The following is a 16,712-nucleotide window of genomic DNA, read 5'->3' as shown; positions in this document are numbered from 1 at the left end:
ACCCCACATACACACACATGCTCACACACACACACACACACCGCACACGCGCACCCATACACACACACACCGCACACGCACACACCCCACACACACACACACACCCGCACACACTACACACACACAGCTCACGCGCGCGCGCACACACACACACACACACCCCGCACACGCACACACACCCCACACACACACATGCTCGCATACACACACACACACACACACACCGCACACGCACACACCCCACACACACACACACCCGCACACACTACACACTCTCACAGACATAAAAAAAAAGTCGTACAGACAATGAAATGGAAAAGCCGGAATAAGGAGGGGGAATCATTCAGCAAATTTCTCAAGTTTGTGGTCGATAAAATTTAAAAAGAAATGCAGTAGCTGATTAGAACATATAAAAATATATTTCTGGACATCATGATCTCAAGAAAAACTTGCTACACTAGATCATGATTTTCAGAGATGTTGATCCAAAAACTTGATAATATTTATCACAAAATCATTGCCCTAATACAATTACATAAATAAAACACACTGGGAAATGCTCCAACCTTCTTTGCTCAAATAATAGCACTGGATTCAATAGAGCAGCAATAGTTAAGCTCTTCTTGATGCCCAGAGGCAGGCTTCTTTCAAAGCATCAAACAGCAACCAACAAGTAAATCAACTTTAAACTCAATAAAAATCCAAAGCATTACTGCAATATTTAAACTAATATGACCGATCACTTGTCGAAATCCTGCACGAGAAAAAAGGATTACGTAGATAGAAATGAAGACTTATAAATTGAAGAAGAATGCAAATATAACAAGGCGCAGATGGCATTCGTTGGCGCAGAAGATAAACATGTTCTACAGTGACACACACACACCGCACACGCACACACAACGCATAGCACACACACACATAGCTCACGCGTGCGGGCACACACACACACACACACCCCACATACACACACATGCTCACACACACACACACACACCGCACACGCGCACCCATACACACACACACCGCACACGCACACACCCCACACACACACACACACCCGCACACACTACACACACACAGCTCACGCGCGCGCGCACACACACACACACACACCCCGCACACGCACACACACCCCACACACACACACATGCTCGCATACACACACACACACACACACCGCACACGCACACACCCCACACACACACACACCCGCACACACTACACACTCTCACAGACATAAAAAAAAAGTCGTACAGACAATGAAATGGAAAAGCCGGAATAAGGAGGGGGAATCATTCAGCAAATTTCTCAAGTTTGTGGTCGATAAAATTTAAAAAGAAATGCAGTAGCTGATTACAACATATAAAGATATATTCCTGGACATCATAATCTCAACAAAAACTTGTTACACCAGATCATTATTTTCAGAGAGGTTGATTCAGAAACTTGATAATATTTATCACAAAATCATTGCCCTAATACAATTACATAAATAAAACACACTGGGAAATACTGCAACCTTCTTTGCTAAAATAATAGCACTGGATTCAAAAGAGCAGTAATGGTTAAGCTCTTCTTGATGCCCACAGGCAGGCTTCCCCCAAAGCATCAAATAGCAACCAACAAGTAAAACAACTTTAAACTCAAAAAAATTGCAAAGCATTACTGTAATATTTCAACTAAAAGGACTGATCACTTGTCGGAATTCTAGACGAGAAAAAAGGATTGTGTAGATAAAAATGAAAAGTTATAAATTGAAGGAGAATGGCAAACGTAATAAGCAGCAGATGACATTCGTTGGCGCAGAAGATAAACATGTTCTACCGTGACACACATACACACACAACTAATAGCACACACACACACACACACAAACACACACCGCACACACACACACACGCACACATAACGAAAAACACACACACACACACACACTGCACAGGCACACACAATGAACAGCACACACACACACACACACACCGCACACGCACACACCCCACACACACACACACGCTCGCACACACGCACACCCCCCCCCACACGCTCGCGCACACACACACACACACACACACCGCACAAACGCACACGCCGCACATGCACCCCCCCCCCCCCCACACACACACCTGCACATAGTACACACACACTTACAGATATAAAAAAAGACGTACAGACAAGGAAATGGAAAAGCCAGATGGCATTCATTGGCGCAGAAGATAAACATGTTCTACAGTGACACACACACACACACACACACTCCGCACACGCACACACAACGCATAGCACACACACACACCTAGCTCACGTGCGCGCGCACACACACACACCCCACACACACACACATGCTCGCAAACACACACACACCGCACACGCGCACCCATACACACACACACAACGCACACGCACACACCCCACACACACACACACACCTGCACACACTACACACTCACTCATAGACATTAAAAAAAGTCGTACTGACAATGAAATGGAAAAGCCGGAATAAGGAGGGGCCATCATTCAGCAAAACTTCTCAAGTTTGTAGTCGATAAAATTGAAAAAGAAATGCAGTAGCTGATTGCAACATATAGAGATATATTTCTGGACATCATAATCTCAACAAAAACTTGCTACACCAGATCTTTATTTTCACTGAGGTTGATCCAGAAACTTGATAATATTTATCACAAAATCATTGCCCTAATACAATTACATAAATAAAACACACTGGGAAATGATGCAACTTTATTTGCTAAAATAATAGCACTGGATTCAAAAGAACAGCAATGGTTAAGCTCTTCTTGATGCCCACAGGTAGGCTTCCCCCAAAGCATCAAATAGCAACCAACAAGTAAAACAACTTTAAACTCAAAAAAATTGCAAAGCATTACTGTAATATTTCAACTAAAATGACTGATCACTTGTCGGAATCCTGCACGAGAAAAAAAGGATTGTGTAGATAAAAATGAAGAGTTATAAATTGAAGGAGAATGGCAAACGTAACAAGCCGCAAATGACATTCGTTGGCGCAGAAGATAAATATATTCTACCGTGACACACACACACACACAACTAATAGCACACACACACACACACAAACACACACCGCACACACACACACACACGCACACATAACGAAACACACACACACACTGCACACGCACACACCCCACACACACACACACGCTCGCACACACACACACACACACACACACTGCACACACGCACACAACAACCCCCCCCCCCACACACACGCTCGCACACACACACACCGCACAAACGCACACGCCGCATATGCACCCCCCCCCCCCACACACACACCTGCACACAGTACACACACACACTCACAGACATAAAAAAAAGACATACAGACAAGGAAATGTAAAAAGCCGGAACAAGGACGGGGCATCATTCAACAAAACTTCTCAAGTTTGTGGTCGATAAAATTGAAAAAGAAATGCAGTAGCTGATTAGAACACATAAAAATATATTCCTGGACATCATGATCTCAACAAAAACTTGCTGCACAAGATCATGATTTTCAGAGATGTTGATCTAGAAATTTGTTAGTATTAATCACAAAATCATTATCCTAATACAATTATATAAATAAAACACACTGGGAAATGCTGCAACCTTCTTTGCTCAAATAATAACACTGGATTCGAAAGAGCAGCAATAGTTAAGCTCTTCTTGATGCCCACAGGCAGGCTTCTCCCAAAGCATCAAATAGCAACCAACAAGTAAAACAACTTTAAACTCAATAACATTCCAAAGCATTACTGCAATATTTCAACTAAAAGAACCGCTCACTTGTCGGAAATCCTGCACGAAAAAAAAGGATTGTATAGATAAAAATGAAGAGTTATAAATTAAACGAGAATGACAAATGTAACAAGACGCAGATGGCATTCGTTGGCGCAGAAGATAAACATGTTCTATAGTGACACACACACACACCCACACTGCACACGTACACACACACCCACACACACACACACACCGCACACGCGCGCACTCACACACATACACCGCACACGCACACCCCCCCCCACACCCCCTCACACACCACACACACACACACACTCATAAATATAAAAAAACCACGCACATACAAGGAAATAGAAAAGCCAGAACAAGGAGAGGGCATCATTAAGCAAAACATCTCAAGTTTGTGGTCGTTAAAATTGAAAAAGAAATGCAGTAGCTGATTAGAATATATAAAAATATATTCTTGGACATCATGATCTCAACAAAAACTTGCTACACCAGATCATGATTTTCAGAGATGTTGATCCAGAAACTTGATAATATTTATCACAAAATCATTGCCGTAATATAATTCAATAAATAAACTACACTGGAAAATGCTGCAACCTTCTTTGCTCAAATAATAGCACTGGTTTCAATAGAGCAGCAATAGTTAAGCGCTTCTTGATTTCCAGAGGCAGGCTTCTTCCAAAGCATCAAACAACAACCAACAAGTAAATCAACTTTAAACTCAATAAAAATCCAAAGCATTACTGCAATGTTTAAACTAATATGACCTATCACTTGTCGAAATCCTGCACGAGAAAAAAGGATTGCGTAGATAGAAATGAAGACTTATAAATTGAAAAAGAATGACAAATATCACAAGACGCAGATGGCATTAATTGGCGCAGAAAATAAACATGTTCTACAGTGACACACACACACACACACACACACCGCACACGCACACACAACGCATAGCACACACACACACATAGCTCACGCGCGCGCACACACACACAAACACACACACCCCACACACACAAACATGCTCGCACACACATACACACACACACGCGCACCCATACACACACACACCGCACGCGCACACACCCCACACACACACACACACACCTGCACACACTACACACACACTCATAGACAGAAAAAAAAGTCGTACTGATAATGAAATGGAAAAGGCGGAATAAGGAGGGGGCATCATTCAACAAAACTTCTCAAGTTTGTGGTCGATAAAATTGAAAAAGAAATGCAGTAACTGATTACAACATATAGAGATATATTTCTGGACATCATAATCTCAACAAAAACTTGCTACACCAGATCATTATTTTCAGAGAGGTTGATCCAGAAACTTGATAATATTTATCACAAAATCATTGCCCTAATACAATTACAAAAACAAAACACACTGGGAAATGATGCAACCCTATTTGCTAAAATAATAGCACTGGATTCAAAAGAACAGCAATGGTTAAGCTCTTCTTGATGCCCACAGGCAGACTTCCCCCAAAGCATCAAATAGCAACCATAAAGTAAAACAATTTTAAACTCAAAAAAATTCCAAAGCATTACCGTAATATTTCAACTAAAAGGACTGATCACTTGTCGGAATCCTGCACGAGAAAAAAGGATTGTGTAGATTAAAATGAAGAGTTATAAATTGAAGGAGAATGGCGAATGTAACAAGACGCAGATGCCATTCGTTGGCGCTGAAGATAAACATTTTCTACTGTGACACACACACACACACACACACACACATACACACCGCACACGCACACACAACGAACAGCACAACACACACACACACACACACACACCCACACACACACATGCTCGCACACACACAGACACACACCGCACACACATACACACGCTCGCACACATACACACACAAACACACACTCACGGACATAAAAAAAAAGACGTACAGACAAGGAAATGCAAAAGCCGGAACAAGGACAAGGCATCATTCAGCAAACTTCTCAAGTTTATGGTCGATAAAATTGAAAAAAAATGCAGTAGCTGAATAGAACATATAAAAATATATTCTTGGACGTCATGATCTCAATAAAAACTTGCTGCACAAGATCATGATTTTTAGAGATGTTGATCTAGAAACTTGATAATATTAATCACAAAATCATTGTCCTAATACAATTATATAAATAAAACACACTGGGAAATATTGCAACCATCTTTGCTCAAATAATAACACTGCACACACACACACACTGCACACACGCACACACCCCCCCCCACACACACACACGCTCGCACACACACACACACACACCGCACAAACGCACACGCCGCACATGCACCCCCCCCCCCCACACACACCTGCACACAGTACACACACACTCACAGACATAAAAAAAAGACGTACAGACAAGGAGATGCGAAAGCCAAAACAAGGACGGGGCATCATTCAACAAAACTTCTCAAGTTTTTGGTCGATAAAATTGAAAAAGAAAAGCAGTAGCTGATTAGAACACATAAAAATATATTCCTGGACATCATGATCTCAACAAAAACTTGCTGCACAAGATCATGATTTTCAAAGATGTTGATCTAGAAACTTGATAATATTAATCACAAAATCATTATCCTAATACAATTATATAAATAAAACACACTGGGAAATGCTGCAACCTTCTTTGCTCAAATAATAACACTGGATTCGAAAGAGCAGCAATAGTTAAGATCTTCTTGATGCCCATAGGCAGGCTTCTCCCAAAGCATCAAATAGCAACCAACAAGTAAAATAACTTTAAACTCAATAAAATTTCAAAGCATTACTGCAATATTTCAACTAAAAGAACCGCTCACTTGTCGGAAATCCTGCACGAGAAAAAAGGATTGTGTAGATAAAAATAAAGAGTTATAAATTGAAGGAGAATGGCAAACGTAACAAGCCGCAGATGGCATTCGTTGGCGCAGAAGATAAACATGTTCTACCGTGACACACACACAAACATACACACACACACACACAACGAACAACACACACACACACACACAAACACACACCGCACACACACACACACACAAACACACCACACACACACACACACACACACACACACCGCACACGCACACACAACGAAAAACACACACACACACATACTGCACACGCACACACACACACATAACGAACAGCACACACACACACACAAACACACACCGCACACACACACACACAAACACACACCGCACACACAAACACACACTGCACACACACACACACACCGCACACGCACACACAATGAAAAACACACACACACACACTGCACACGCACACACAACGAACAGCACGCACACACACACACTGCAAACACGCACACACCCCCCCCCCACACACACACACACGTTCGCACACACACACACACACCGCACAAACGCACACGCCGCACATGCACCCCCCCCATACACACACACCTGCACACAGTACACACACACTCACAGACATAAAAAAAGACGTACAGACAAGGAAATGCAAAAGCCGAAACAAGGACGGGGCATCATTCAACCAAACTTCACAAGTTTGTGGTCGATAAAATTGAAAAGGAAAAGCAGTAGCTGATTAGAACACATAAAAATATATTCCTGGACATCATGATCTCAACAAAAACTTGCTGCACAAGATCATGATTTTCAGAGATGTTGATCTAGAAACTTGATAATATTAATCACAAAATCATTATCCTAATACAATTATATAAATAAAACACATTGGGAAATGCTGCAACCTTCTTTGCTCAAATAATAACACTGGATTCGAAAGAGCAGCAATAGTTAAGCTCTTCTTGATGCCCACGGGCAGGCTTCTCCCAAAGCATCAAATAGCAACCAACAAGTAAAACAACTTTAAACTCAATATAATTTCAAAGCATTACTGCAATATTTCAACTAAAAGAACCGCTCAATTGTCGGAAATCCTGCACGAGAAAAAAGGATTGTGTAGATAAAAATAAAGAGTTATAAATTGAAGGAGAATGGCAAACGTAACAAGCCGCAGATGGCATTCGTTGGCGCAGAAGATAAACATGTTCTACCGTGACACACACACACACATACACACACACACACAAACACACACACACACACACACAAACACACACCACACACACACACACACACACACACACACCGCACACGCACACACAACGAAAAACACACACACACACACATACTGCACACGCACACACACACACACATACACACACACACACAACGAACAACACACACACACACACACAAACACACACCGCACACACACACACACACACAAACACACACCGCACACACAAACACACACACACACACAAACACACACCGCACACACAAACATACACTGCACACACACACACACACCGCACACGCACACACCCCACACACACACACACGCTCGCACACACGCACACACTGCACACACGCACACACCCCCCCACACACACACGCTCGCACACACACACACACCGCACAAACGCACACGCTACACATGCACCCCCCCCCCCACACACACACACCTGCACACAGTACACACACACTCACAGACATAAAAAAAAGATGCACAGACAAGGAAATGCAAAAGCCGAAACAAGGTCGGGGCATCATTCAACCAAACTTCTCAAGTTTGTGGTCGATAAATTGAAAACGAAAAGCAGTAGCTGATTAGAACACATAAAAATATATTCCTGGACATCATGATCTCAACAAAAACTTGCTGCACAAGATCATGATTTTCAGAGATGTTGATCTAGAAACTTGATAATATTAATCACAAAATCATTATCCTAATACAATTATATAAATAAAACACACTGGGAAATGCTGCAACCTTCTTTGCTCAAATAATAACACTGGATTCGAAAGAGCAGCAATAGTTAAGATCTTCTTGATGCCCACAGGCAGGCTTCTCCCAAAGCATCAAATAGCAACCAACAAGTAAAATAACTTTAAACTCAATAAAATTTCAAAGCATTACTGCAATATTTCAACTAAAAGAACCGCTCACTTGTCGGAAATCCTGCACGAGAAAAAAGGATTGTGTAGATAAAAATAAAGAGTTATAAATTGAAGGAGAATGGCAAACGTAACAAGCCGCAGATGGCATTCGTTGGCGCAGAAGATAAACATGTTCTACCGTGACACACACACAAACATACACACACACACACACAACGAACAACACACACACACACACACAAACACACACCGCACACACACACACACACACACAAACACACCACACACACACACACACACCGCACACGCACACACAACGAAAAACACACACACACACATACTGCACACGCACACACACACACACACACAACGAACAGCACACACACACACACAAACACACACCGCACACACACACACACACAAACACACACCGCACACACAAACACACACTGCACACACACACACACACACTGCACACGCACACACAATGAAAAACACACACACACACACACTGCACACGCACACACAACGAACAGCACGCACACACACACACTGCACACACGCACACACCCCCCCCCCCCACACACACACGCTCGCACACACACACACACACACACCGCACAAACGCACACGCCGCACATGCACCCCCCCCACACACACACACCTGCACACAGTACACACACACTCACAGACATAAAAAAAGACGTACAGACAAGGAAATGCAAAAGCCGAAACAAGGACGGGGCATCATTCAACCAAACTTCACAAGTTTGTGGTCGATAAAATTGAAAAGGAAAAGCAGTAGCTGATTAGAACACATAAAAATATATTCCTGGACATCATGATCTCAACAAAAACTTGCTGCACAAGATCATGATTTTCAGAGATGTTGATCTAGAAACTTGATAATATTAATCACAAAATCATTATCCTAATACAATTATATAAATAAAACACATTGGGAAATGCTGCAACCTTCTTTGCTCAAATAATAACACTGGATTCGAAAGAGCAGCAATAGTTAAGCTCTTCTTGATGCCCACGGGCAGGCTTCTCCCAAAGCATCAAATAGCAACCAACAAGTAAAACAACTTTAAACTCAATATAATTTCAAAGCATTACTGCAATATTTCAACTAAAAGAACCGCTCAATTGTCGGAAATCCTGCACGAGAAAAAAGGATTGTGTAGATAAAAATAAAGAGTTATAAATTGAAGGAGAATGGCAAACGTAACAAGCCGCAGATGGCATTCGTTGGCGCAGAAGATAAACATGTTCTACCGTGACACACACACACACATACACACACACACACAAACACACACACACACACACACAAACACACACCACACACACACACACACACACACACACACCGCACACGCACACACAACGAAAAACACACACACACACATACTGCACACGCACACACACACACACATACACACACACACACAACGAACAACACACACACACACACACAAACACACACCGCACACACACACACACACACAAACACACACCGCACACACAAACACACACACACACACAAACACACACCGCACACACAAACATACACTGCACACACACACACACACCGCACACGCACACACCCCACACACACACACACGCTCGCACACACGCACACACTGCACACACGCACACACCCCCCCACACACACACGCTCGCACACACACACACACCGCACAAACGCACACGCTACACATGCACCCCCCCCCCCACACACACACACCTGCACACAGTACACACACACTCACAGACATAAAAAAAAGATGCACAGACAAGGAAATGCAAAAGCCGAAACAAGGTCGGGGCATCATTCAACCAAACTTCTCAAGTTTGTGGTCGATAAATTGAAAAAGAAAAGCAGTAGCTGATTAGAACACATAAAAATATATTCCTGGACATCATGATCTCAACAAAAACTTGCTGCACAAGATCATGATTTTCAGAGATGTTGATCTAGAAACTTGATAATATTAATCACAAAATCATTATCCTAATACAATTATATAAATAAAACACACTGGGAAATGCTGCAACCTTCTTTGCTCAAATAATAACACTGGATTCGAAAGAGCAGCAATAGTTAAGCTCTTCTTGCTGCCCACGGGCAGGCTTCACCCAAAGCATCAAATAGCAACCAACAAGTAAAACAACTTTAAACTCAATATAATTTCAAAGCATTACTGCAATATTTCAACTAAAAGAACCGCTCAATTGTCGGAAATCCTGCACGAGAAAAAAGGATTGTGTAGATAAAAATAAAGAGTTATAAATTGAAGGAGAATGGCAAACGTAACAAGCCGCAGATGGCATTCGTTGGCGCAGAAGATAAACATGTTCTACCGTGACACACACACACACATACACACACACACACACACAAACACACACACACACACACAAACACACACCACACACACACACACACACACACACACACACACACCGCACACGCACACACAACGAAAAACACACACACACACATACTGCACACGCACACACACACACACAACGAACAACACACACACACACACAAACACACACCGCACACACACACACACACACAAACACACACCGCACACACAAACACACACACACACACAAACACACACCGCACACACAAACACACACTGCACACACACACACACACACCGCACACGCACACACCCCACACACACACACACGCTCGCACACACACACACACTGCACACACGCACACACCCCCCCACACACACACGCTCGCACACACACACACACCGCACAAACGCACACGCCACACATGCACCCCCCCCCCCCACACACACACACCTGCACACAGTACACACACACTCACAGACATAAAAAAAAAACGTACAGACAAGGAAATGCAAAAGTCGAAACAAGGACGGGGCATCATTCAACCAAACTTCACAAGTTTGTGGTCGATAAAATTGAAAAAGAAAAGCAGTAGCTGATTAGAACACATAAAAATATATTCCTGGACATCATGATCTCAACAAAAACTTGCTGCACAAGATCATGATTTTCAGAGATGTTGATGTAGAAACTTGATAATATTAATCACAAAATCATTATCCTAATACAATTATATAAATAAAACACACTGGGAAATGTTGCAACCTTCTTTGCTCAAATAATAACACTGGATTCGAAAGAGCAGCAATAGTTAAGCTCTTCTTGATGCCCACAGGCAGGGTTCTCCCAAAGCATCAAATAGCAACCAACAAGTAAAAACAACTTTAAACTCAATATAATTTCAAAGCATTACTGCAATATTTCAACTAAAAGAACCGCTCACTTGTCGGAAATCCTGCACGAGATAAAAGGATTGTGTAGATAAAAATAAAGAGTTATAAATTGAAGGAGAATGGCAAACGTAACAAGCCGCAGATAGCATTCGTTGGCGCAGAAGATAAAAATGTTCTACCGTGACACACACACACATACACACACACACACACACAACGAACAACACACACACACATACAAACACACACACACACACAAACACACACACACACACACACACACCGCACACGCACACACCGCACACGCACACACAACAAAAAACACACACACACACATACTGCACACGCACACACACACACACACACAACGAACAACACACACACACACACACAAACACACACCGCACACACAAACACACACTGCACACACACACACACACCGCACACGCACACACAACGAAAAACACACACACACAACGCACACGCACACATAACGAAAAACACACACACACCGCACACGCACACACCACGAAAAACAAGAGCAGATGGCATTCATTGGCGCATAAGATAAACATGTTCTACAGTGACACACACACACCGCATAGCACACACACACACACCGCACACGCGCACCCATACACACACACACCGCACACGCACACACCCCACACACACACACACACACCTGCACACACTACACACACACTCACAGACATAAAAAAAAGTCGTATTGACAATGAAATAGAAAAGCCGGAATAAGGAGGGAGCATCATTCAACAAAACTTCTCAAATTTGTGGTTGATAAAATTGAAAAAGAAATGCTGTAGCTGATTACAACATATAGAGATATATTTCTGGACATCATAATCTCAATAAAAACTTGCTACACCAGGTCATTATTTTCAGAGAGGTTGATCCAGAAACTTGATAATATTTCTCACAAAATCATTGCCCTAATACAATTACATAAATAAAACACACTGAAAAATGATGCAACCTTATTTGCTTAAATAATAGCACTGGATTCAAAAGAACAGCAATGGTTAAGCTCTTCTTGATGCCCACAGACAGGCTTCCCCCAAAGCATCAAATAGCAACCAACAAGTAAAACAACTTTAAACTCAATAAAATTTCAAAGCATTACCGTAATATTTCAACTAAAAGGACTGATCACTTGTCGGAATCCTGCACGAGAAAAAAGGATTGTGTAGATTAAAATGAAGAGTTATAAATTGTAGGAGAATGGCGAATGTAACAAGACGCAGATGGCATTCGTTGGCGCAGAAGATAAACATTTTCTACCGTGACACACACACACACACACCGCACACGCACACATAACGAACAGCACAAGACACACACACACACACACACACCCCACACACACACACACGCTCGCACACACACACACACACCGCACAAACGCACACGCCGCACACGCACCCCCCCCCACACACACCTGCACACACTACACACACACTCACGGATATAAAAAAAAAGACGTACAAACAAGGAAATGCAAAAGCCGGAACAAGGACGGGGCATCATTAAGCAAAACTTCTCAAGTTTGTAGTCGATAAAATTGAAAAAGAAATGCAGTAGCTGATTAGAACATATAAAAATATATTCCTGGACATCATGATCTCAACAAAAACTTGCTGCAGAAGATCATGATTTTTAGAGATGTTGATCTAGAAAATTGATAATATTAATCACAAAATCATTGTCCCAATACAATTACATAAATAAAACACATTGGGAAATGTTGCAACCTTATTTGCTCAAATAATAGCACTGGATTCGAAAGAGCATCAATAGTTAAGCTCTTCTTGATGCCCACAGGCAGGCTTATCCCAAAGCATCAAATAGAAACCAACAAGTAAATCAACTTTAAACTCAATAAAATTCCAAAGTATTACTGCAATATTTCAACTAAAAGAACCGCTCACTTGTCGGAATCCTGCACGCGAAAAAAGGACTGTGTAGATAAAAATGAAGAGTTATAAATAGAAGGAGAATGGCAAATGTAACAAGACGCAGATGACATTCGTTGGCGCAGAAGATAAACATGTTCTACCGTGATACACACACACACCGCACAAACGCACACACTACACACGCACACACTACGAACAACACACACTCACACACACACACACACACACACACACACCCCTACACCCCGCACACGCACACACCCCACATAAACACACACGCACGCTTGCACACACACACACACACACACATCGCACAAACGCACAGCACCCCTCCCCCCCCACACTCACACACACCTGCACACACTACACACACTCACAGACATAAAAAAAAAAGACGTACAGACAAGAAAATGCAAAAGCCGGAACAAGGACGGGGCATCATTAAGCAAAACTTCTCAAGTTTGTGGTCGATAAAATTGAAAAAGAAATGCAGTAGCTGATTAGAACATATAAAAATATATTCCTGGATATCATAATCTCAACAAAAACTTGCTGCACAAGATCATGATTTTCAGAGATGTTGATCTAGAAACTTGATAATAATAATCACAAAATCATTGTCCTAATACAATTACATAAATAAAACACACTGGAAAATGCTGCAACCTTATTTGCTCAAATAATAACACTGTATTCGAAAGTGCAGCAATAGTTAAGCTCTTCCTGATGCCTACAGGCAGGCTTCTCCCAAAGCATCAAATAGCAACCAACAAGTAAAACAACTTTAAACTCAATAAAATTCCAAAGCATTACTGCAATACTTCAACTAAAAGAACCGCTCACTTGTCGGAATCCTGCACGAGAAAAAAAGATTGTGTGGATAAAAATGAACAGTTATAAATTGAAGGAGAATGACAAATGTAACAAGACGCAGATGGCATTCGTTGGCGCAGAAGATAAACATGTTCTATAGTGACACACACACACACCCCCACACACACCCACACTGCACACGCACACACACACACACACACACACCACACACACACACTCATAAATATAAAAAAAACATGCTCATACAAGGAAATAGAAAACCCGGAACAAGGAGAGGGCATCATTCAGCAAAACAACTCAAGTTTGTGGTCGTTAAAATTAAAAAGAAATGCAGTAGCTGATAATAACATATAAAAATATATTTTTGGACATCATGATCTCAACAAAAATTTGCTACACCAGATCATGATTTTCAGAGATGTTGATCCAGAAACTTGATAATATTTATCACAAAATCATTGCCCTAATACAATTACATAAATAAAATACACTGGGAAATGCTGCAACCTTCTTTGCTCAAATAATAGCACTGGATTGAATAGAGCAGCAATAGTTAAGCTCTTTTGATGCCCAGAGGCAGGCTTCTTCCAAAGCATCAAACAACAACCAACAAGTAAATCAACTTTAAACTCAATAAAAATCCAAAGGATTACTGCAATATTTAAACTAATATGACCGATCACTTGTCAAAATCCTGCACGAGAAAAAAAGATTGCGTGGATACAAATGAGGACTTATAAATTGAAGAAGAATGACAAATATAACAAGGCGCAGATGGCATTCGTTGGCGCAGAAGATAAACATGTTCTACAGTGACACACACACACACACCGCACACGCACACACAACGCATAGCACACACACACACATAGCTCACGCGCGCGCGCGCACACACACACCTTACACGCGCACCCGTACACACACACACCGCACACGCACACACCCCACACACACACACACCCGCACACACTACACACACACAGCTCGCGCGCGCGCACACACACACACATGCACACCCCACACACACACCCCACACACACACACACCGCACACGCACACACCCACACACACTACACACACTCACAGACATAAAAAAAAAAAGTCGTACAGACAATGAAATGGAAAAGCCGGAATAAGAAGGGGCATCATTCAGCAAAATTTCTCAAATTTGTGGTCGATAAAATTTAAAAAGAAATGCAGTAGCTGATTACAACATATAGAGATATATTCCTAGACATCATAATCTCAACAAAAACTTGCTACACCATATCATTATTTTCAGAGAGGTTGATCCTGAAACTTGATAATATTTATCACAAAATCATTGCCCTAATACAATTACATAAATAAAATACACTGGGAAATGCTGCAGCCTTCTTTATAAAATAATAGCACTGGATTCAAAAGTGCAGCAATGGCTAAGCTCTTCTTGATTCCCACAGGCAGGCTTCCCACAAAGCATCAAATAGCAACCAACAAGTAAAACAACTTTAAACTCAATAAAATTCTAAAGCATTACTGTAATATTTCAACCAAAAAGACTGATCACTTGTCGGAATCCTGCACGAGAAAAAAGGACTGTGTAGATAAAAATGAAGAGTTATAAATTGAAGGAGAATGGCAAATGTAACAAGACGCAGATGACATTCGTTGGCGCAGAAAATAAACATGTTCTACCGTGACACACACACACCGCACACGCACACACAACGAACAGCACACACACACACACACACACACACACACACACACACACCGCACACGCACACACCCCACATAAACACACACGCACGCTTGCACACACACACACACACACACTTGCACACACACACACACACACACCGCACAAATGCACACGCTGCACACGCACCCCCCCCCCCCACACACACACCTGCACACACTACACACACACTCACAGACATAA

Source organism: Sesamum indicum, linkage group LG11 (genome assembly GCF_026168435.1).
Source record: "Sesamum indicum cultivar Baizhima isolate 11 linkage group LG11, ASM2616843v1, whole genome shotgun sequence".
Classification (NCBI taxonomy): Eukaryota; Viridiplantae; Streptophyta; class Magnoliopsida; order Lamiales; family Pedaliaceae; genus Sesamum; species Sesamum indicum.
The sequence above is the reverse complement of the archived record's forward strand: the minus strand, read 5'-3'. Positions refer to the sequence as shown.